This window comes from Temnothorax americanus, unplaced genomic scaffold (genome assembly GCF_048541705.1).
Source record: "Temnothorax americanus isolate GAGA-0224 unplaced genomic scaffold, ASM4854170v1 Scaffold24, whole genome shotgun sequence".
Lineage (NCBI taxonomy): Eukaryota > Metazoa > Arthropoda > Insecta > Hymenoptera > Formicidae > Temnothorax > Temnothorax americanus.
Genome location: NW_027509381.1, coordinates 2,028,161 through 2,050,364, shown reverse-complemented (window position 1 = coordinate 2,050,364; position 22,204 = coordinate 2,028,161). Strand labels below are relative to the sequence as shown.

Below are 22,204 nucleotides of genomic sequence, written 5' to 3'. Positions count from 1 at the left end.
TCTATGGCTTGTATCCTTCACTTTTAATGTAATGTAATAATATACAAATATCATTGTGACCTAATTTTATTCAGATAAACTAGTTTGGATCGTAGAACTTTAATATAAACAAAATATGGTGGTTTTTCAATAACCATTAAATATTGTATATGTATATGGGTATTACCAATTATGATTCTCTCGTTCATTAATTTTAAAAAATTATTATTCTTGTCCTCAAAAATCATATTGTTTCACACTCATGACTTTCAATTCTTGTTGACAGAAATATTGAATAAACATTTCTATTGACGAAATCATTGCGGAACTTAATTTTAACAATAAAGAGAAGATGACATCCTGCATCAATTTCACAACTATCGTACTTATGCTTCCACGAAAGAGATTGAATAGGAATTAAGTTTCGACTAAAGATTATTTTCTTCATTGTCGAAATATGCATTTCATTGCTCATTTCAATTTCGTGATTTGAATTTTGTAACGTAAGATTCGTTTGTGTTCCTGTCAGCCGTCGGTTATTTAGCATTTGAAGTTGCTAAATCAAGATTCTAAGATTCACGTCGTATAGCTATTCTACAACGGTGAGCGGCGATCTTCGTCCGGTTATCCGTGAAAGAAGGAGTTCTCTATGCCACTCGATGCACGCGGCGCGGCGTTCGCTCTAGGAGTTTCCAATACGGTCATCCGCGTAATCGATGGCGTAATACGAGGTTTCGAATCCACCGAGCACAGATGCTCCTTCGTGCTTCTCCCATGACGTTTAACCCTTTCATAACTCTTCCGCAAACGAAAAGAAATTCTCGCATCGTATTCAATCGCTGTACAATCGCTTCCTCATATTCTCATGAATTATTATATCATTGGCCATCGACTAATTGGCCCAAAACAATAACCTGATTATGCTTTAATGAGAAAAAAAATCAATTTATCTTTCAACTTTAACGCAGTTACAGATTGTATATCGAATTCTGCATCCTTATACAATAATATAATTGATTGTATCAGTCTTTTTGTAATATCACTACAATTTTTATGTTATTTATTTTTATAATACATACACGTTTACAATGTAGTCAAAATGTATTTGAATGAAGATAAATAGTTCTTCCCTCCGAGATTAATTGTAAATCTGTTAATTATCGAAATATTTGATAGTTTTGTAAATTTTTTTTTGGATGAATGAAAGAAATATATTATTTCACACTCATATGCGTCACAAAAAATATTTAAATATTTATTTACCGTACTTTGCTTTATCTTGTTTGTCGCATTGTACTTCATTTATCACATAGTGCAAAATTATTTTTGAGAAGACTCTGATTGCAACATGTACTTAAAAATAGTTGTTTAAATATCAACAAGCGATTTGTCTCATCACATTTTGCTAGTTGGATTGAAAAATACATAAAACAATAAAATATACTTTTTAAGAAAAAATTGAATCGATAATAATGCGTACAAAAATTATATACAACTATGTTCGGCATACAGTTTTAAAATACGTGATAGCTTGACTATGATTGTCTACGTATAGACAATTGATTGAAATGGTACTATGGAATGCTAATTCGTTGCGAGAAAGTAAGCCTTTAGCACAGGGATGATATCGAACGGATCATAAGGAAGACATTCTCTTCCCCGGTATTTTTTTTTCTTTAATCGACGAGGCGGGCAATAGCTCGCCCGATGAATAATGAGAAATATTGCGATTCGATCTGCAGCTGCTTCGCGCGCGGATAAAGCATGATGACTTGCCTTGCCAGCGCGGTTATTATTTTATATTTCTTCATTTCCGTTTCTTGTCAATCTTATAGCGTTTTTCACTGGCAGAACTGGTGCGCACTCAGTGCACATTAAAGCCGTTGTACACTGATTTAGTCTCTAATATTTAAAGTAAAATGCAAATATTTCGACTGATAAAATATTCAGTACATATTTTACCAAATAGTGCAATAAAGAATATTGAGATTTCATGATTTAACCCGATTATATTAAACATACACTTTACGTTGGTTTGTGTACGACGGCTTTAATGTGCACTGAGTGAGTGCGCACCGGCTCTGCCAGTGAAAAACGCTATTATACGGCGCGAAATATTTACTCCATAATCGCATAATTACTGCTTCAGCATTCTTTAATTCTGAATTAAATTTCTTCTCATCTTTTTTAATCCTTTTATAAATGTAACATGTTCTATTATTTTTTACATTGGATTGATTACTGAATGACTTAAATAATATGACTTAAAAACAATATTAATTATATATTGTTACTTAAAAAACCCAAGTTTTTTTTTTCAAATTTTATTTGTTAAGGAGGGATCTTCTAAAGATATATTAGGCAAATAATGGTGGTAATTATTGGATGCGGCAAAAGCAATCATTCTTAGGATTACTTTGGTAAGCTATCGTGATAGCTCGCGAATGCAATTTTCCATTTCGCAACTTCTTATCCGCCTGTAATCGAAACGCTCTCATTAAACCCAAAATGGAAGATTGGCGAGATGCCAACTTTCCATTTGCATTACATATTTTTCGAGAAATCGATCATTTCATTATTTTTGTCGATGCGGATGTAAATGATTATCTCTTTACGTTCCCTGTACGAAAACCTGTTTTTCCGTGTCACGAATAATATTTGATCGTATAATGAAATGCATTATCAGTTCCCTTTCTTTTCATACATTTTTCTTTTATTCATTTCTTCTTTTTGTTTCTTCACTTACTGCGCCAATATCTTCCAGCGAACGTTACACATTAATAAATATTGTCGCATAAAATTTTACTGCTTTATATAAGGAGAGTTACCGCGTTCCATGAATCGCACTTCGACTTGTGCAATATAAGCACATTTTTATATTAATGTAACATATATAATATATTTCGCATTTTATATCGTCTTTTATTACATTAAGAATTTATTTTAAAATGAATGACTCGTATCAACGGATGTGAATATTGTGAATATCGTAAAATGTCTGACGCTGACAAAAATGCACTTTGCACAAGCAAACTACTTTGTCTACATGATATTTTCTCAATGAAATAATTAAGACAAGATTGTTTGTGAAAATGATAAGATAAATGAAATATTTGTGTAATTTAGAAACATTATATTTTATATATTATTTATGTGATATCTTTAAAAACCTTTTTTATAGTTAGCCATATTTAAAAATTAGTATAAAAATATATACATGTATCTTGTTACTAAAATATGATATAATAATCTTTAATTTATTAATTGATATTTGTCATTCCTTTCTATTGCGGAGGATTTCTAGGAGAATGTCGATTGGTCTTTTATGGCTTGTATCGATGATAATTTATTCGCTTAAAGATATTTCTGTACATATTTTCTACGTTCATATATTTAAAAAATTAAGATTTTTGCTTGCAATCTTGATTGACATCTATCCACCAGGCAACAAACTAATATCATACTCAAGCATTTGATTATCTGCTATTAATATATAAATAAATGCCATTTTAATTTGATAATAATAAAGAGTATTTCTTCATAAGATTGTATCATATTCACTTCTAAGCTTGTTGTTGAATATAACTATATAGTTAATTACGAGACCGGCAATCGTCGACTCCGGCAACTGTCATGTATAATGGTGGACAAGTGTCGAGATATAAAATTTATTTTTACGTGTACAATTTGCATCTCCGCGTTCTCGCAAAGTTGCAGACGGCGATCGGTCGGAGAAAGGCATGCACGCACGGTCTGGATTGCTCGACGAGCAATCCCTATTCTGCCGAGCCTCGTTCATTCTTGATCACTCAATGCGCATCCAGCGAGAGCAGGTCAGGACAGAGCACAGTGCAGGGATTACCTCAATCTTTCCTCACGATGAGCATAGCACGATTAATTAAAACAAGCACGCTCACGCGCGCGCAACAGCCAGGTGCGAGAAGAGAAATTGCAGTTCTTCCTCTTCCTATTATTACTTGGATGTCCGTTTTCTAAAGAAACCGCAATTCAGTATCCGCAAAAATATATACGTAATTAGTAGTTCCGCCAATATGATATATTGCGCACACTTTTTGTGTCTTTAATAGCGGGTTTTATAGCTCATTAAATGACGGAAATTTAATTTCTATTGTACGCAATATTGGGCAGTAAATTTCGGCAAGTTATTTAATTATACGTTGTATACTATACTTAATTACTGAAAAGTAATTAAGTCAAATTCTGATTGATATATCGTTTTAGGTTGTTGCTCGTGATATCAATACGTAGAGAAAGTATCCTGAATACCATCCAAAGAACTTAATTTCTTTTATAGCTCAATATTTCATTATAATAACATTATATAGATAACATATACTTGTTATCTGTAATGTAAAACATTAAATCGTTATATTTTTATATTATAATTATAATAATATAAAATAATAATAATATAATCACATACTTAAAATAATTAAAAATAATTTTTTTATAATTAGAGTAATATTTAATTTCGTTTAATAATGCGTTGATACTGAAATGTTGAGTTGACCGTGTGAAGTAAAACAAAATGAGATAATATATTCAAAATGTAACAGGTATATAAAAATCATTTGATAAATTGACATCGCTGATTTCCGCGATGTTACGCAATGACCGCAGTCATGACGCTTTCGATCGACAGTGTGGAATTAAGTATGTGACTGTCGAATGCACCATATACGTGTCGTGTTCGCTGAAGTCGCCGTTGGATGACTGGCTATATCGTGGGAAATGATCCGAAAAGGAGAAGTAAGTAATGGCGCGCGTGCATTCCAAAATCGCTTAAATCCAGTCGAATGCACGGCGAAGACGCAGGATTAATCGCATCTCTGATTGCGAAACGCATCACTTCGCTGGAATGCAGTTGCACGAATTATCGAATAATTAGAAATCGCGGTTACGCCCACCTGTCTCTGCCCGCGGACTTACGTGTGACTCGCATTGAGAAACGAGATGCATCAACCACTCGCTCGAGTATGCTCTTCGTCCCATCTTTTCCTTGTCGCGTCATTGCCGTGTGAACGGTTTAGCCATATTCCAATCACCAGGAATATATGTAACTCATCCATCATTTTTAATCGATTTTAATCGATAATTTACTAATCTTTTAAGATATATGTATCATGTAAGATGTCTTCCTTATACAAGTTTCGATTCAACCCTTTACAACATTCAAAATCTCGAAATTGATTTTTCCTTAGAAAAAATGTAGAAAGGAAAAAGCTGTTATTTTTTTTTTACTTTTGTTTTCAAATTAAATAATACAAAATGTTTTCAAATTTATTTATATAATCAAAAAATTTTTTTTTAAATGTTTGTATTTAAATTTTTCTTATTTCTTAAAATCTTATTTCTCAAATCATAAACATTGATTGATACGTTAAATTAATTGAGCTTCGTGAAATATTGTTTGCGCAATCGTACATCTAAAGATAGAAAAAGCGTGGTAGGAGGAATGCGCGATTTCCCCTTGTCAATTTTTTAATATATGTATGGTATCTTTATGAGCACATGCCTATCACTTTTTAATTACTATTAGCAATATACTTGGCGCCTTCTCTCGGCGCCTTGATAGATGATATACGGAGTCTACGGAACAAAGCGCATTTCAAACTTGCAGACGTGCAGCCGAAAGGTGAACAAGGTGGAAACCGAGGACCTTGCGCGATCAATTTCGTTACTGACAATAAAGCAATAATTCCGTATAACAAGGAGTTCGAGGACATCGCCCTCTTGTTCGACAAATAACGTCCTCGGTATTTCGTTGGCGTTTCGCGAAGCCGCTCCGAGAGGAGCGCACTTTAAAGATCAAGGTTCGTCGAATTGGAATTCCATCTGATTTCGAAGTGCGTGTGGCATTAACACTTCGCTTCTGGATCGCAGAGCGGTTGCGCCCTCCTGAATGGATCGCATTCTTCTTCTCCACCTTATAGCCGTGTCGCGCGAGCGCGAGCGCGAGCGCGACGTATTCCTCATCTGCTCGTCCTTCCCGTTCTCGTTCGCGCGCCTTATTGTTCGAAGACATTCGTGACATTTCATTCTCCTCGATCTTAAAGTCCGAGCACCAAGATCGCGCCGCGCTGCACTGGTCGTAGGTTACCGGAGCCGCAATACTTCAGCTTCGCCACAATGTAGATATCGCTCGCGTTGCGAACGTTATACGTTAAATACGCTTTCATATGCATATTTTTCATATACGTATATCTCGTATATACATGAATGTACAGTAAACATTCGTAACAGATTTTGTCATGCATATAGGTATGTATTTAGATCGATTACGCTATTTTTATTTAAAAAAATCCAATTGCAAAAATGTTAATAACCATTTACTTCTTGCTGAATATTTGTATATTTTTGCCAATATACATTTATTTTACTTCTGTTTTTAAATTATTATTAAAATTTAATTTCCATATTTTTTATCGCGTTATTTTTGCATACTTTTTTTCCTTTTTTACTATCAAAGTATCGATCTTACATAATTATGTTATATCTCATCTTTTAATTCAATGATCAACTTACTATCCGCGTGTTATCGTCACCTTCTGTAATTTTCTTTACGTGTTCATCATTTTCGTCATCTCTTCTACATGTATATTTATGGTTACACATCTTGTTATAAGACTCTTTCTGGGTCAGACATCATAGCAGCATTTAATGTAGCCTCGCCATTTGCGTGCAGTATACTTCAATATACTTTACACTTGTATCGAGCTCGTTACTTATTTATATGTATGCGTAGAATAACATTTTATCATTACTTATCTATCTATTTTATTTATTAATTCTTAAAGAATTTTTCTATATTTCTAAAAAAAACATTGTTCGCGAAAATCTCCTTATTTCTGGTTAAACTTCTTTGCACTCTCTTGGTCTTAATCGTTCACTTTTTTGAAATTTCGCTTCTCGCGACCTCGAGGCGAGATCTTCCGTAGAGACCCCCCCTTCCCCTCCTTGACTCGCCCAAATCCTACGAGAAGAAATGCATCCAAGATTGCACCATGAGAAGCTGCTGCGAGCGGCTGCTGTGCCTAGACAGCGCGTTCGATGCCGAGCGCGCTTATTATCGTGTGACGTAAGAAGTGAGCGTAGTTGGAGGCCACGATCCTTTTTTCGCCGTGGCGATGCCCTGCCGTGAATCGCGGGAGGACGCTGGTGTGTATCCGCGCGAGAAAGAGACGGATGGTCGGATATCGTTGCGTGTAATTCTTAATTAAGAAAAAAAAACAATCAGAAATTATATTAGGTAGTTTCCTCACTGTCTCCATTATACTTGTTTTTTTGCAAGACACACAATTCGGAACTCGGGACAAAGTTCTATCTACAATTCGTTGCACGTCAAGTCATGTATTACAGAGAACATTGGAAGAATTTAAATTTGAGAAGAACTCTGCTCGCGTCAGTAATAATATCAATCGAATAAATTCGGTTTACGATTCTTGTTGTCTCGTTTCAGATTTTGATCTATGTAACATGAAGTAATGACTGACAAGACAGAAAATTTAGCGAGGCGACATCGACATTTATTGTATAGACAATCACGTCGACCTTGACGCAATTCTTATTCGCGAATCATCGCCATAATTCTTTCGGCGCGAAAGAAAAGAAGAAAAAGACGGAGGACGCTCGCGCAACGCGTCTTCTTCCCCGTAGGATGCTTTTCTGCAAGCGGGGGCCTCATCGGAAGGGGCCAAGTGGAACGTAGAATTCGCACGGCTGCGCGAATTCAATGGAAGGTTGAATACCCGATCTTCTTGTCGAAGACCGCGCGTGTCATACTTAAGCCGCCGCTACGCTCGGCGATGCCTTTGTCCGTTGCGCGGATCTATGTAGGCATTCCCTTGGTCGCGATGAAAGTGAAAACCCCCTCGCTCTGCTCGCGAGAGATGACCTACTGCTTGCCGAGAATCTGGGTGCTCCATCGCGCATGGCGCCGTGGCATTATTCGCGACTCCTCTTTGCCTTTTCCCCCGCCTCCTCTATCTCGTGTTGCGCGATCCGCTTAAGAAAATTGGACCGCCAAATTAGTTGCTGAATCCTCCACTTTTGATACTCGAGGAGGATTTCGACGGCGCGATGTGAGAACAATTCTTAAAAGTATTTTAAACGTTGGAAATGATAGTAAAGAGCAAACACAGTTATGGTTATTGTAGCCGTTTTCAAGTTATTATCGACAAAAATCAAGTATAAGAAATACAGTATGCAAACATTGAAATTGAAATTAATTTAGTTATTGATGTATCGCACCCCTGAAAGAATACTGTCACAACTCAAAGATTCACAATTTTCAGAAAAGAAAAAAAAATTTAATTCAATTTTTTTTTAATTGTGAGATAACTAACGCAATTATAATTACGATATTTTGTTATAAATTTATATTGTTTCTTGAAGAGGTCTGCTGTGATTCACTTGTCAATTCAGTTGTGAAACTATACTCACTCAGCGACCACAACATAACCGATTTAAAAGAATAACGACGCTTCAGCCCTGTGCAGCGGATTTCGCGTACAGACTTGTGACACTATTATAGCACGTAGGTAACATATTTTACTTTTTATGGGCTCAATTCAAAATCGAAATTTTTTGAGTTGTGATAGTAGATATTCTTCTAAGAACGCTATAATTAACGAAAATTAGATAAAATGAAATTTAGTATTAAATTTATAAAATACAATTAAATTTACAAAATATAATGACGGACATATTTTTACATAAAATTCTCAAATCTTTTGTCGTATTTATCTTTTGGTGTATTTAATAATGCTTGAAAATAAAAAATTATCTTATTCTGGGACAGTTTCTCTTTTTTGCAAAAGACAGTTAAAAATAGTTATCTAATTGTGTCGTTTAAGTTTTCGGAATCATATATAAATAATAATACATAAATCTATTTTCCAATAATTCATAAAATTGTTAAACCGCTTAAATCGGTTAAAGATACATTTATGTTGAATTTAAAACGAAAAATTATTTAATAATTCAGGACGCAAGTATATTATTATTTTTTTCGAGAATTATACGTTGTACATGTCATTAAAATACTAGTTGCTCCTTCAAGACACTCCGACTCTCATTATTTTTCTTCTGCTGTACAAGGATGTCCTATCTTGCAAAACTATCGAATCCTGCGCACGCCTGATTACTTCATCTTTACGTTGCAATTATGCCATTATACTTGCTGCTTCATACGTACATACACCGTAGTACCGTACACTCTTAGAATTAGCTTCTGAATGCGCACCTGCCGAGTATATTCTCTTCTCGCCTGTGTACGTGCGTATGCATGCGTGCGTTTTGAAACCCCCGCACGGTACTTGACATCATTCCCGAAGAATGTAGTACACTTTTGCCAGTCTCATCAAGGGAAAATTAACTTTCTCAGGAGCTACTCGCGTATCGAGCAAAGCAAATCTTTAAATGAAGTAATAACTCTGACACACGTAACGATTAATCATTCAGCATAAATTTTGTATATGGAATATCTTATATTAATATGCTAATTTCATTATTTTTAGCTCTTGATGTTAAGTCAATCCAGAGAAAGATGTCGAAAAGGACTTAATTTTCTTTTGTAAAAATATTCAAGCGCCAAGGTTTTGGCGTAATTAGGTTTTGAGTAATTAACAGTAGAAATTGAAGACTGTTTTATAAATTAAACTTCAAAAGAGTAAATAGGTAAAATCATATTCTTTAATCCATTTTGTATAAAATTTACTTTCACAGAATCTGAAAGCTTATTTGTTATATATATATATATATATATATATATCTTTATATATCTTATATATATATACTATATAATATATATATATATTTTATATATATAAAGATATAATAATATTAAGTAAAGATAAAATAAAATAGAGATATGTTTAAAAGAGAGGCTTTGCGACCAAGAAGCTTCAAAGTTATATTTATATTAATTATTTATGTATTATTTTATTTTCTTTCACGACGCAATCAGCATATCGATAAGAATCTCTTCAATTATTATATTAATGTGTTTAGAACAAAATAAATTACAAACCGTATCACCATGCTTTGAAAAGTTCTATACTTAATAATTAAATAACACAATATAAATGTTATAAGTTCGACGAACCAATTTAATGTTTGTTTAAAAAAAAAGAGAATCTATTTTCGAGACGTATTGTCGCTGCTTCGATAGAAATTTAAATTATAATTTAATCATTAAAAATCAGTATTTATAAAAAATGTTTTTTTTTTTTTTACTTTTAGACAGACTTTGCAGGTATCTTTTTATTATCTTTCCTTACCAAACACTTAGATGAATATTATCTTCCCATATATAACTTTTTTAATTTTTTTACTTCTATTATCTGAACATCTTTTAACTGCATGAACATTCAATTAATCGAGACGTATTTATTCCGGTTCTCCGAGAAAAAATGATTAGGTATTCGAACATCCTGTCCCTCAATTAGTCCTCGAATAAAGTTTTATTACACTATGAATATTTTTGAAGAGTGCAATTAAGTGTATAGTTCTAGTGACATATGAAGCTGCGTTGCAACTGGCTAGAGCAAGAGATATTCGCACGAAAGGGACTCGAGGCTCAAATCTCTCAGGTATAGTTCGGTGGACAAACAAAGAGAAATTAGTTACATGATTAGCTGCGACGTGACCTTAATGATTTTCTTTTTCCGGCGCGCGGCAGAAACGCGACAATGGAGGAGGTTTCGACGCATACTTGAACGAGGGAGCATGCTGTGAGATCAAGGCCTGTAATGCGCATTGAAAGCATCATGCCAATGATGGCCGCACCGGGTTAGTTTGCGATTGTAACCTTTTTGTTCGATCCAGCGATTAATCATATGATATCTATGCCTTTTATTTGAAAAATCGAATACTTCACCGATCGTGATATACTGCGATATTTAAGACGGAAAGCTTGGAGTTATTAGTTGCTTAAACTGCGTGAGAAAGAAGAGTGAGAGAGTCGTGTGATTTTCTTTAATTATCTCTATTTATGTAGACGTTAGAAAAAGGAACATTAAAAAAGATTTAGTTATAAAATTTTGATTTACATTATGATTTTTTTATCAATAGGACCTCGCGATTTTAAAGATCATCTTCTTTTGTTAGAGATTGAAAAAATAAGATTAGGTTAAAATAATTAAGAAGTACACGCAAAGTACTCTTACTTTTATATTATTTATATTTCGTGGATTTTTATTATTACCAAAGAAGTTGCGATTCTTGGTAGGTGTAAGACAGTAATTCAAATTTTGTAAATAATGCTCTTCTTTTTGTGACCGAACATGTGGCATACGTATTGCGTCCGTTCATTGTGTTTTCCGTTACAAATTTATTGCAGTTGCAATCATATAGCAATTGGCATTGTTACAAATGAGATCTCGCTATCTCGCAATCGTATGCAGTGATAGGTGGAACATGCATCCTGAGAAATGCATAAAATCCTGAGAAACGTATATAAATGCCCTCATTCATCTTGCACCGGCGCTATTTACACAGTTTTCTTTTCAAATTTGCAGCAAAACGAAGCTAAATTAATGTCATGTATTGAACCTGGTGATCATTTCATTGATTTACTGACTTATGTTGTTTGTTCAATAATTTATTCGTTTATTTAATAATTAGTGAAGTATAAGATAACGCGGCTATGTCTTTAAGATATGTGACGCAAATTCTGAAACAAAATAAAAAGCAATTCTCAAATTACAAAATCGATTAAAGTTTTCAGTTGTTGTGATTAAGAATTTATATTTATATTTATATTTTAGTTGTTGTGATTAACAATAATCAGCACCTCGCCGAACACATTGGATGGAGATGGGATATTTAAATGGGATACGATAATTTATCGTCTCCATTCGACAATACTGACTCTCTCTAAACGGTATATACCGTAACATGGGAGGATACACATCGTGTACGAAACCGAACGAAATATCAAATTGTTCCCATCGCCCTGTGACGAAATGAGCGGGAGTACGGAAGGAGCGACGAAAGGGGGGAGGGGCCCCCTTTCATCGCGGGCGGACAAAGAACATAGCGAGACATCCGGCGAATTTTTCGACGAGATCGCATCTGGTATTAATACACGTGGGGATCACACCGATTGCACTAATGATATGCACGACGCCGGTTGCAAAATGTACTGTCCCAAACGCTAAACGCCCGCAATAACTATTAGTATTGCGCCGCCCTCAATCCATACAAAACGACTCGCACTCTCGAGTAAAACTCTCAATAATAATGTTAAAACGGAACAAAATGTAATTAACATGAATAAATAGAGATAAAGAATGAAATTTATTCAGTCACTTTAGAATCGCGCGATTTGTGATTCATACAAAACGGATTTATATTTGAGCGCAAAACATAAATTGAAAAATTTAATCTTCGAAAGAAATATTAAAGATGTATGTCGCTATAGCTATAGCTATAAGTAGTATACATCTTTAAGAGACAAAAACGAGATATATATTATAAATAAATATAAACAACAAATAAAAGGCAACTAAAAAATAAGTATATAACATGAATAAAAATAAAAGATAGTATTAAATCGTTTTGATATCGCGCATTTTAATCCTGAATCCATACGGAACGATTTGTATTCGAGTATGATTTGAAAAAGAAGTAATTTTTTTTTTTAAGTAAAAAAAATTCTATACATAATAAATATATAATAAGAATCATGTAATAAGAAAACATTAAGATCTAATCTTCTTAGTATGAATACATGATGTATGCTTTTGAGTTTCATTTGAACGATAGTACGTATACACATACATATAATATATGTAGTCACTTTCAATGTTGAGCTCGGATTAAAGTTCCGACGAGATGCGCCCGATTGCGTGATTCAAAATTAAACAAAGACAGATTGCAGCGTGGCGTTTATCTAATGAGGGATATTTCTCATCAATAATATTGAAATTACAATGTGATCGCGCGCGCGTCAGTTGGACAATCGCAAGTTATCCGCGACCTTTCTTCACCGATAAGTGTGGCGAATACTTTATGTGTTTCGAATCATCGCGCTTTTCACGAACGTGCGCGAGGATTAATGCTGGAACATAACTCAGCGATGGCATGTCAACCGCGGCCGATATTAACGGCGCTAAACCGCGCCGAGGTGAGAAGAAAATTTTACGAGCCGCGGAAGACGTTAAAAATGTTCGCGCCAGGTCGACCGACATCATTTCGACACGTGAACGTACGTATGTATGCGCTAATACACCGCAGGATTTGACTTGGACTGTAATTAGCTCGTTGTAGCGCACGTTGCTACACGTATCGGGACGTTACGCCATGAAATTGCATCGAATTTCTGATTTATGATACAATCGGAAATGTCAACGAGCGAACAAGATTATTGGAAACGGTTATTAACGTTACGATAGATGAATTAACTATGATGAATATCTTATCTTGAGTAAACGAGTACTTCTAATAGAATTTAAGAAAGGTTTGTGGTGTGTGTGTGTGTGTGTGTGTACAGGTCAGATTTAATAAATAAAAAATAGATTTGAAATTAAACAATATGAGCGAGCTAGAGAGAGAGAGAGAGAAAGAGAGAGAGAGAGAGAGAGAGAGAGAGAGAGAGAGAGAGAGAGAGAGAGAGAGAGAGAGAAAGAGAGAGAGAGAGAGAGAAGTTTGCAGCTCAAGATTCATTACATTATTTTTGAATCTATATAAAAAAACAATTAAAGGAATTTAAATCGACCGTAACTGGCAATATATAACGTCTTTACCGATATGAACATTGAAAAACTATATGAGCCAACTTGGTTTGTCGGATTCACACAGCACTTTTTTCAGATCAATATCGAGACATTATTAATTTTGACCATGGTTTTGGTCAACAATTACATCAACTGACCAAAACTGAAAAAAGTGCTGTGTGAATCCGACAAACCAAGTTGGCTCACAGTTTTTCAATGTTCATATCGGTAAAGACGTTATATATTGCCAGTTACGGTCGATTTAAATTCCTTTAATTGTTATTCTATTCACTGGCAAAATAAAATTTATTATTCTGTCTATATAAAAAACTTATTATTGCAGTTATTTCTGATTATCGTAATTGTAATTATCATGTTTTGTAATTATACGTATTGTAACTGCCAAGTTGTTTATATGTAATATATATATAATATTGTGTAATAATATATTAATATATTTACTCTCTATTGCAATTTTCTTATTTTTAATTCTCTATTCCTACATTTATTATTGCACTATATTAACGATCATATACGTTATTACAAAAATATTTAAAACATATGTTAATTTAAATTAGTGTAATTTTGTTATTTATTATGTCATGATACAGACTTAATAAAATTTTGGTTGAGTAAATTTAATCTTAATTAGTTGTTTTTGGCATATCACATATGCTAATATAGCTAAATCGTTTAAGCACTTGCATAATAATTCGCTACTCCGCACACTTTGCTTATATTTATGACTCTTGCAGACTATAAATATCCTGTCTCTCATCACACGAAGATAGTTAATATAAGATGAATCTAGCCTTGTATTGATATGTGTGATGTGTTAGTTAATTAATAAATTATGTTCAATATTACTAAAATTGTGAATACAATAACATCAATATTTTACTTTGAACGTCAATCAATGTATTATTTTATATTTTCTCTGTATACCATTTTATTTAAAATCTATTTAACTTTAAATAATTATGTTGATAATTAGATTTATCAATATTTTTATAATGTCTAACAAATGAATTCAATAATTTTATTAAATCATAATTAAATTTAATAATTGTGTAATATCCTTGTAAATCTAAAAAGTTTCTTAATACTGTATATGTATGTGCGTATGTAATAGTAGTTATTTAAAAATAAACTAAATTTGGAAAGAAGAGATTGTTAAAAAATTTCTGGTATGTAAAATTGTATTGCGTAGCATTGATAATAATTGGAATTAATTAAATAAAAAAAAAAAAAAAACAATGGCAACTTATATATGTAGTTCCAGATTTTTAAAGTTAAAATTAAGATAAAATCTGCATTATATATTTTTAGCTAAGCCAAATTAAAAGAATATCAATAGAAAATATACATCTTAAAATTTTTTGTAACACGTATACATTTAACAAATAATCTAGTATACATTTTGAACTGTCATAAGCATAAACTGTCCGTGAAAGATTAATCACGACTGTAATCTAAATTTGGAGATCTTTGTTGCAACATTCATTCCTAGGATCGACTTGTTATAGAGATATCACGGGTTGTAACAGATCTTTGGTGCAATCCTTCTATCGAAGCTATCATCTTTCTCAACAGCGCTATGTATGGAGAAACGCTTGTGAAGAAAAGGGCCCGACTAACGATTGGGCCCCTGTCGGAAGACCATTGTGTTTAAGACGTTGGAAAACCCAGATGTTAGGACGCCGTTTAGAGAAGATCAACGAGGCAAGACGTAATCAAATGAACCTTAGAACTTCATAACGAGCCGAAAACGCGACACGCATTTAATATTATTAATGGTTGGTTTAGCGTTTCGAATCGTGAATAACATTTGGAAACTTTATGGTTTATAGTTAAAAATGTTAAAATGAGTCTCTGACAGATTCGAGAAAAGTATCTTCGAACATTATTAAAAAAAGGTAATTTTAATAACAATAAAAATATGATATGGTCAAAATATTTTGTGAAATATTTTTCAAAATTATTATATTTACAAAATTACTATTTATACACTTATTAGCGATAGAAAATGTTTACAAGATACATTCGTGAGATAAAAACGGACTTCTGTAGGCATAAAACTTAAAACACTTGTCGATAAATCCAGGTAAAGCGCTCGATGAAGATTTATTTATCGTCGATATCTAAGCATGATATCGATATGCGTCAAATATGGTGATTGCGGGTCGCGAAGAGATTTCTGTCAGATACAAAATATTATTTATGATACTGACAAGCTTCATTATGTAGTTGTACTTGAAACTTTTCGACATTAACATGACGTTGCTATTATTATATTTCTATAGAGCATTACAAAATCACGGTGTTACGTGTTTGGTTAAAATTAGACATAGCTTGTAGAATTAATAAACTTGGACAAAATATTGTCAAAATAATTATAAATATTTTAGATATAAAATAGAAATTAAAGAATAGAAATTATGTGATCACGTCTTTTCTATATATATACAAGTAGAATTATTTATTTCCTTCCAACAACGAAGATTTCTAAACGAAACGCGCGCAACAGTACTCGCGCTCGGTCCCGACTCTCTTTTCTAACACTCATTATTTATCCTCGTTTATCTCAGATCTTTTATCCGGAGGATTACTCCAACACCAGCAGCCATATCTTTAAGCGCGCAAATGTGCAAAAGGAGGATCTTAAGCTAATTTGATCTTTGTAAGACGCGGATAAAAGAGAAAATTCACGGTGCGCCCTGTCGTATCGGTGAGTAAAGAATAGCATATATGCATTAGCCAGGTCGTGCCCGCGATGCGAGACCTCACGTCGAAGCACCATATACGTGTATATATCTCTATATATACGCGCGCGGCGACTCGATCTCGCGCTCGCGCTCGGTACCTACTCCGATCTTATGCAAATCGTCCGGGCGATGCTGCGCGGCGCGCTGTGGAATGATGAGCGGCTGGGTAAGGTCACCGAGGAGGAAGGTTAAAACAAGCACGGACTTAATCCCCCTCTCGCCGACGGTGAGCCGCCGACGATGCCGATACAATCCCCGATAATGGCGCAGAAGGCGCGCGGGGCAACCCTTTCGACCGCAACACAGCGCGCGGCCGCAATTAACGTTCAGGTGAACCGTCTTCTCGTGAAAGAAGTCGAAGGACTACGTAACCCTCGATATATCTCGATCGTTATGCGCTTCGCTCCTCGCCGGGGGATTCGTGATAATCTTGATATAATAATGTGCGACTACCAGGTGCACATTTCATTGAACATAATGTATAACTTATAACAGATGCAGCCGCGGTGATTCGATGACGCAATAGACGATAACCGATCTCGCCGATTTCTTCGTATAGCTCCCATTCTTTATTTCCTCGTTTCTTTTACACTTTTTTCTTCTTTTTATTTGATTCTTTATTTCTTTCTTTGCCTATAATTTCTTGCATTTTTACTTCTTTTCTATTTATTTTTCATTTCTTTTATTATATTATCCTCTTTTTGTCGTTTCCTGAACAGTATTATAACTTGCTAAATTTGCTTCATAATTTGCTGTATTCGCATAATTTATTTTTATAATTTAATCTCTCATAGGACAAAATTTTTAATATTTACATATAAAAAACGCCGTCTTTTTCACGCAGAATCGATTTCTGTTTAATCAAAAATGCGATAAAATTTTCTATAAAAATGTACAGATATGATTGCAGCTATAGCGCTTAAACGTTAACGTTTATGAATTATGTTAAGCTGGAACGTGTAATTACGATTTACACGGATCATAATTTAATCGTTTGCGAGCGACAACTGGATAGTAGTTGCCAATGTTGAAGCAGCATTCTCTCTCTCTCTCTCTCTCTCTCTCTCTCTCTCTCTCCGCTCCCCGAAGATCATCAGGGTCCATCTTCACGTCGGGTCCTCGGTACAAAAATCCGTATCGCGGAATGCCGTGTCTTTGTCTCCGACTCTCTTATTATCGGGCTCTCTCCCAATCTAACGATTCATGTGATTCGACATCGACGATACTTAAAGGTAACTCCTTCCGTGACATTAAAAAGGCACTCCCAGGTTCTCGCACCGGTCCCTTTGCTTGCAGTTTCACACGGCGATGTCGGATGTAGAAATATCTGCACTGACGTTCCATTTCTATGGCGTTTTACGAGCAAGCGTAATCTTTTTGTTCATATCTATCTCGTACTTGGCGTGTATTCAAGAACAGCTCTTTTCTATTACGTGCATGTAAATTAATAATGTAAAGTACCTATATATTTAAAGTAATAATTATTCTTTTATATATTATGTAAATCTATATATGAGATTGTTATCTCTTATCTATTTATTTCAATTATTTTTTAATACTTTATATTTTGTTATTTATTATGTATTCATATATTTATTCGCAAAAAAATACGTATTAACTTAATTTTTGAAAAATTTATTGTTAGAATTAAAGTCGAAGTCCTTTCAAAACATCTTGTTTATATTTAACTCATATCTTATTTGCTCTTTCTCTTGCTTTTACTTGTCCTTCATGCAGAGTAATCAATATGACTTCGTACCTTTCACATCGGATCGTCCGTTAAACCGCAAATATATGAACAAGACTGAATAATTTGTGTTCCTTGGATTATTATCTTCCAGATGTATCTATATATGTTTGAATCTAAATGTATACATAAACATCATATAAATACATGTGTGTATATAATTCTCTATACAATTATATTGTTTAATTTCAGCAGATTTATATTTCGTCGGAATGTTGCAACAAATGTTTATTACCCATTTCTGAAATCACATATTTCCACAAATTTAGCTAGTTACGTAATTATTGAATATTGAAATTTCAAAATTAACTCAAAATTAAAATTTTTGTTTCTTCTCTGATTGCGAGTCTACATAAACATTTTTTAAAGATAGAAACTTAATTTAAAGAGTAATTATTAAGATGTATAATGCTAGAATTTAAAGAGCTGTAAACGATAATCTATTCATTTTCCGTTAAAATGATGATAATGCAGGTAGCCTGTATGCAAATGTAATATATAGGAAGTCATTGTTACATCTCAAGTTACATTCTTTCGCTGTAACAATATTGTGTAATTCCTATACGGATGTTGGAGATTCGGTGAGAAACGTGTAGATCCGCGACAACCTCGATTCGCATAATTAAATGTCGGTGTCGTACCACCTGCGATTTCATAAAGTTTAAAGTTCTAATTAGCGAAGATGTCATACGCTAACAATCCTCTTTCTCAAGTTGCCACGTAATCTAGCCTTTTCTCAAGCTAATGATTTTACGGCGACGCACACTACGATTTAATCTATTTCACAATGTATTGTTTTGTAGAAAATTATAGAGGTTGCATACCAAAATTATATCTCAAATATAAAAAAAGGCTTGAAAATTGTATATAAATTATTGCTCTCACAATATACTTATATAAATAAATTTAAATAACTGATGAAGCAATCCAAATTAAACTTGTTTGCGTTATCGTGATTGATTTTAGATTTTTTTTTTTTTACCATAAATATGCACGTCGCGTGTGTCACAGTTATATTATTATCAAGATAAATTTAAAAATTTTCTATTCCGCAATTAATTTTACAAATTTATTAAGCAATTATTGTTTTAATAAAAAGGTATATGTCTTTCTGCTGTTATCATCTGTGGTTCTTTTGATATGGCTCTTGCATTAGACGCAATATTTCCTAAGAGGGCGTTAGCGTACAGTAAATTTTTATTGAGTATTATTTATTTAACCAGAGAGAAACCTCCTGAGAATGGACGTGCTCACGTTTTAGAAGGAACCCGTTCACTGGCGCCTCCATGTGCATAAAACGTACACATTAAACTACGTAGCTATGGATATTTCCAGCTGGTAACATATTATATTCAAGATTCTGCTCCATGTTATGTAAATGATTGTTTGATTCTATTCCTTAACTGCTATGTCCACAAAGTATTAATATTGCGTAACAAAGAATTATAAAAAATAATTAAAAATTGAAATAATTTTAGCCTAAAAAGATATTAAAAGATGTACAAATTTGATATTTATTTAACAAATTTTGCCTTATTTTTTTGTGTATGCATGTACATATAAATAAAGTTATAAAATTATATTATAAGCACGATTTTTTCTGCAATCTGTTCTACATTTACCGGGTATAATTTTTTTGTTATTAAAAATATCTCGGCAAAAAACACACTTGGAGAATTATTATAAATAAATTATATGTATACTTTCATAAGTACTTTTCAGTGACAATTGAAAGCATAATGTTTTTCTAAGGACAGTCAATTCAAACAAAAAATATTTATCGTATATCTCTACACATAGATATATAGCTGTAATAAAACAATAAGTTATAATGACATAATCTATAATTAAAAAATATAACTACAAATTTTAAAAATTATATTTAAGATAGATCGAATATTACAATAGGTTTGTTCGCGTCGCATACTCCAATAATATACACCAGAGACACTTGGATCACGGATAAAGGTTGGCGATTGGAGCAGATAAGTTTTTGGAGTGCGTTGGAGTGAGCAGAAGCATGGCGGGGCGTGCGACGCGAACAAACCTAATGCGACACTTAATCAAATTTTTTTTTTTTTTTTAATATATGGAAATAGATATTTGTTAGAATGTGTTTGCAGGTACATTTATAAACAGAATACTATTAATTTGTTCGTTACAAAAAATATCACTGAATTATAAAGCATTACCTCGCCATGAAAAGTAAAGTTGCCCTCCCATATAAGAGGTATCAGCCACAATTTGTACAAATCGGGTACGACAGCTTTCGATAATTTGACATAATTTTTCTTTATCGATATCGAAAAATTTAAGAACGAATCACCATCCGATGCCTGAAGTTGTTTCTCCTCGCGACAATAAGGTGCAAAATAATACACCAACAAACCCACGTTAACCAAGCTGATCAGAAAGAAAATGCCCAAGATAAAAGTGCCACATGGCGAAATCGTATATAGCCACTTTTGCGTTCAAACATGGTTGTGTGCGCATCCATTATTGCCAGAGCTTCGACAACGATGGAACGAGACTGGAGTCATAGTGAGCCTAAAGAAAGATATGCATGCGCGCTTTTCAGTTTTATCGCTCCTTCAGCATGCTAATTGTTTCTTAGCGTAATTATGCATGGATGAATTAACATTATTTTTCATTATCTGCGCCATTGCACATCGTCAAACTATATTTGATGCTTATGTTACAGCATAGTAATATTAATATTAGTTGTTGCGCGTTGTTGTATGAAGGTATGTGTGTGTGTGTATAGGTGAATAATGTCCGTTTCTTGGCCTACTGCTGAAGCGGACTAGGTTCAAATATTTTTTTTTAGTTTAGGTTGTGAAGTTTAACGTGCAAATAATGGATTAAGTCGTTTAGGGCTTAAGAAATGGTTTTTCTAAAAGAAATTTAAAAAAAGTACGGAATAATGAATTAATAGTTGCACACGTTAAGTTAAAAAAATTGGTATGAGTGTGTATAAGGTATATTGTAAACCAAGTCCATTTCTTGGCTTTTTGTAGCTGAAATTAAATAAATCTAATAAATGTTACAGCATAGTGCGTCTTTATATTCATTGTTATGTAACTGTGTCTCAATAATTTTAATGATTTTAATAATATAATATAACAATGTCATCACTTTTCATTATGCCTCTTTATATATATATATATATATATATATATATATATATATATAATATTTACTTTCTTTTATATATATATATATATATATATATATATATATAATCTTATTTTGTAATATTGTTTCTTATTGCCATACTGAATGTTAAATATTAAAAATCTAATAAATAATAAATTTTTCAAACCAATAAAAAGAAAACGTCTCTAAGTCAAAGGTTATTCTATATTAAAATCAAGATTGATGCCGCAATATATAAAATATGTTAATACATAAAATAGATTAACGTAGTACTTTGTTTCTTGTATAGAAATTGCAAGTAACGTTATCATAAATGTTACCGCAGCAGGAGAAGGTCACACGCGCTGATGATTATATGTTTAGTTTGTTTACGTAAAAATGGAAAATATATGGAAATTTGCAAAAGCGATAATAACGGTTACTTTAAATGTAAAGAAAGATATACATGCATGTGTATATCTATTATTAATTATTTTAACAATAAGATATGAATAGAAAGAGAGAAAAGTAAAGAAAAAGAAAGTATTCAAGAATAGACACAGTATTTTTTTACAATAAAATAGTATGAAAAAGTCAGTCGAAACATTTAAAATGAAACGTTTCTTTAAAATGCAAAATATATTTTAACTATTTACAAAAGACGTTTTTCTAAAGTGTTATACAAATATTTATATAAAAAAGTTTTTTTTTCAATATCCATTTAATATTAAATTAATACAAACGAAAGGACGCGCGGAATATTTTAAATACAAATATCCGTTTTACAAGTAATGCTAAATACTTTAATAATAATCATCAAATAATTTGATGATATGTAC

General features: G+C 33.0%; 1 long non-coding RNA gene across 2 annotated transcripts; it reads right to left on the bottom strand.

The window, feature by feature from the left end:
* Positions 1-2,502: 2,502 nt before the first annotated feature.
* Positions 2,503-20,744, bottom strand: LOC143898703 (uncharacterized). 2 transcript variants are annotated; one of them, XR_013257277.1, is made up of 3 exons: positions 18,243-20,744; positions 4,682-5,196; positions 2,503-3,971 (listed from the first exon to the last, which is right to left on the bottom strand). It is a non-coding gene; the product is annotated as an uncharacterized LOC143898703 (long non-coding RNA). The 2 variants fall into 2 exon arrangements; XR_013257278.1 differs by having other exon boundaries at positions 2,503-4,853; positions 4,930-5,196.
* Between the last annotated feature and the right edge of the window lie 1,460 nt (positions 20,745-22,204).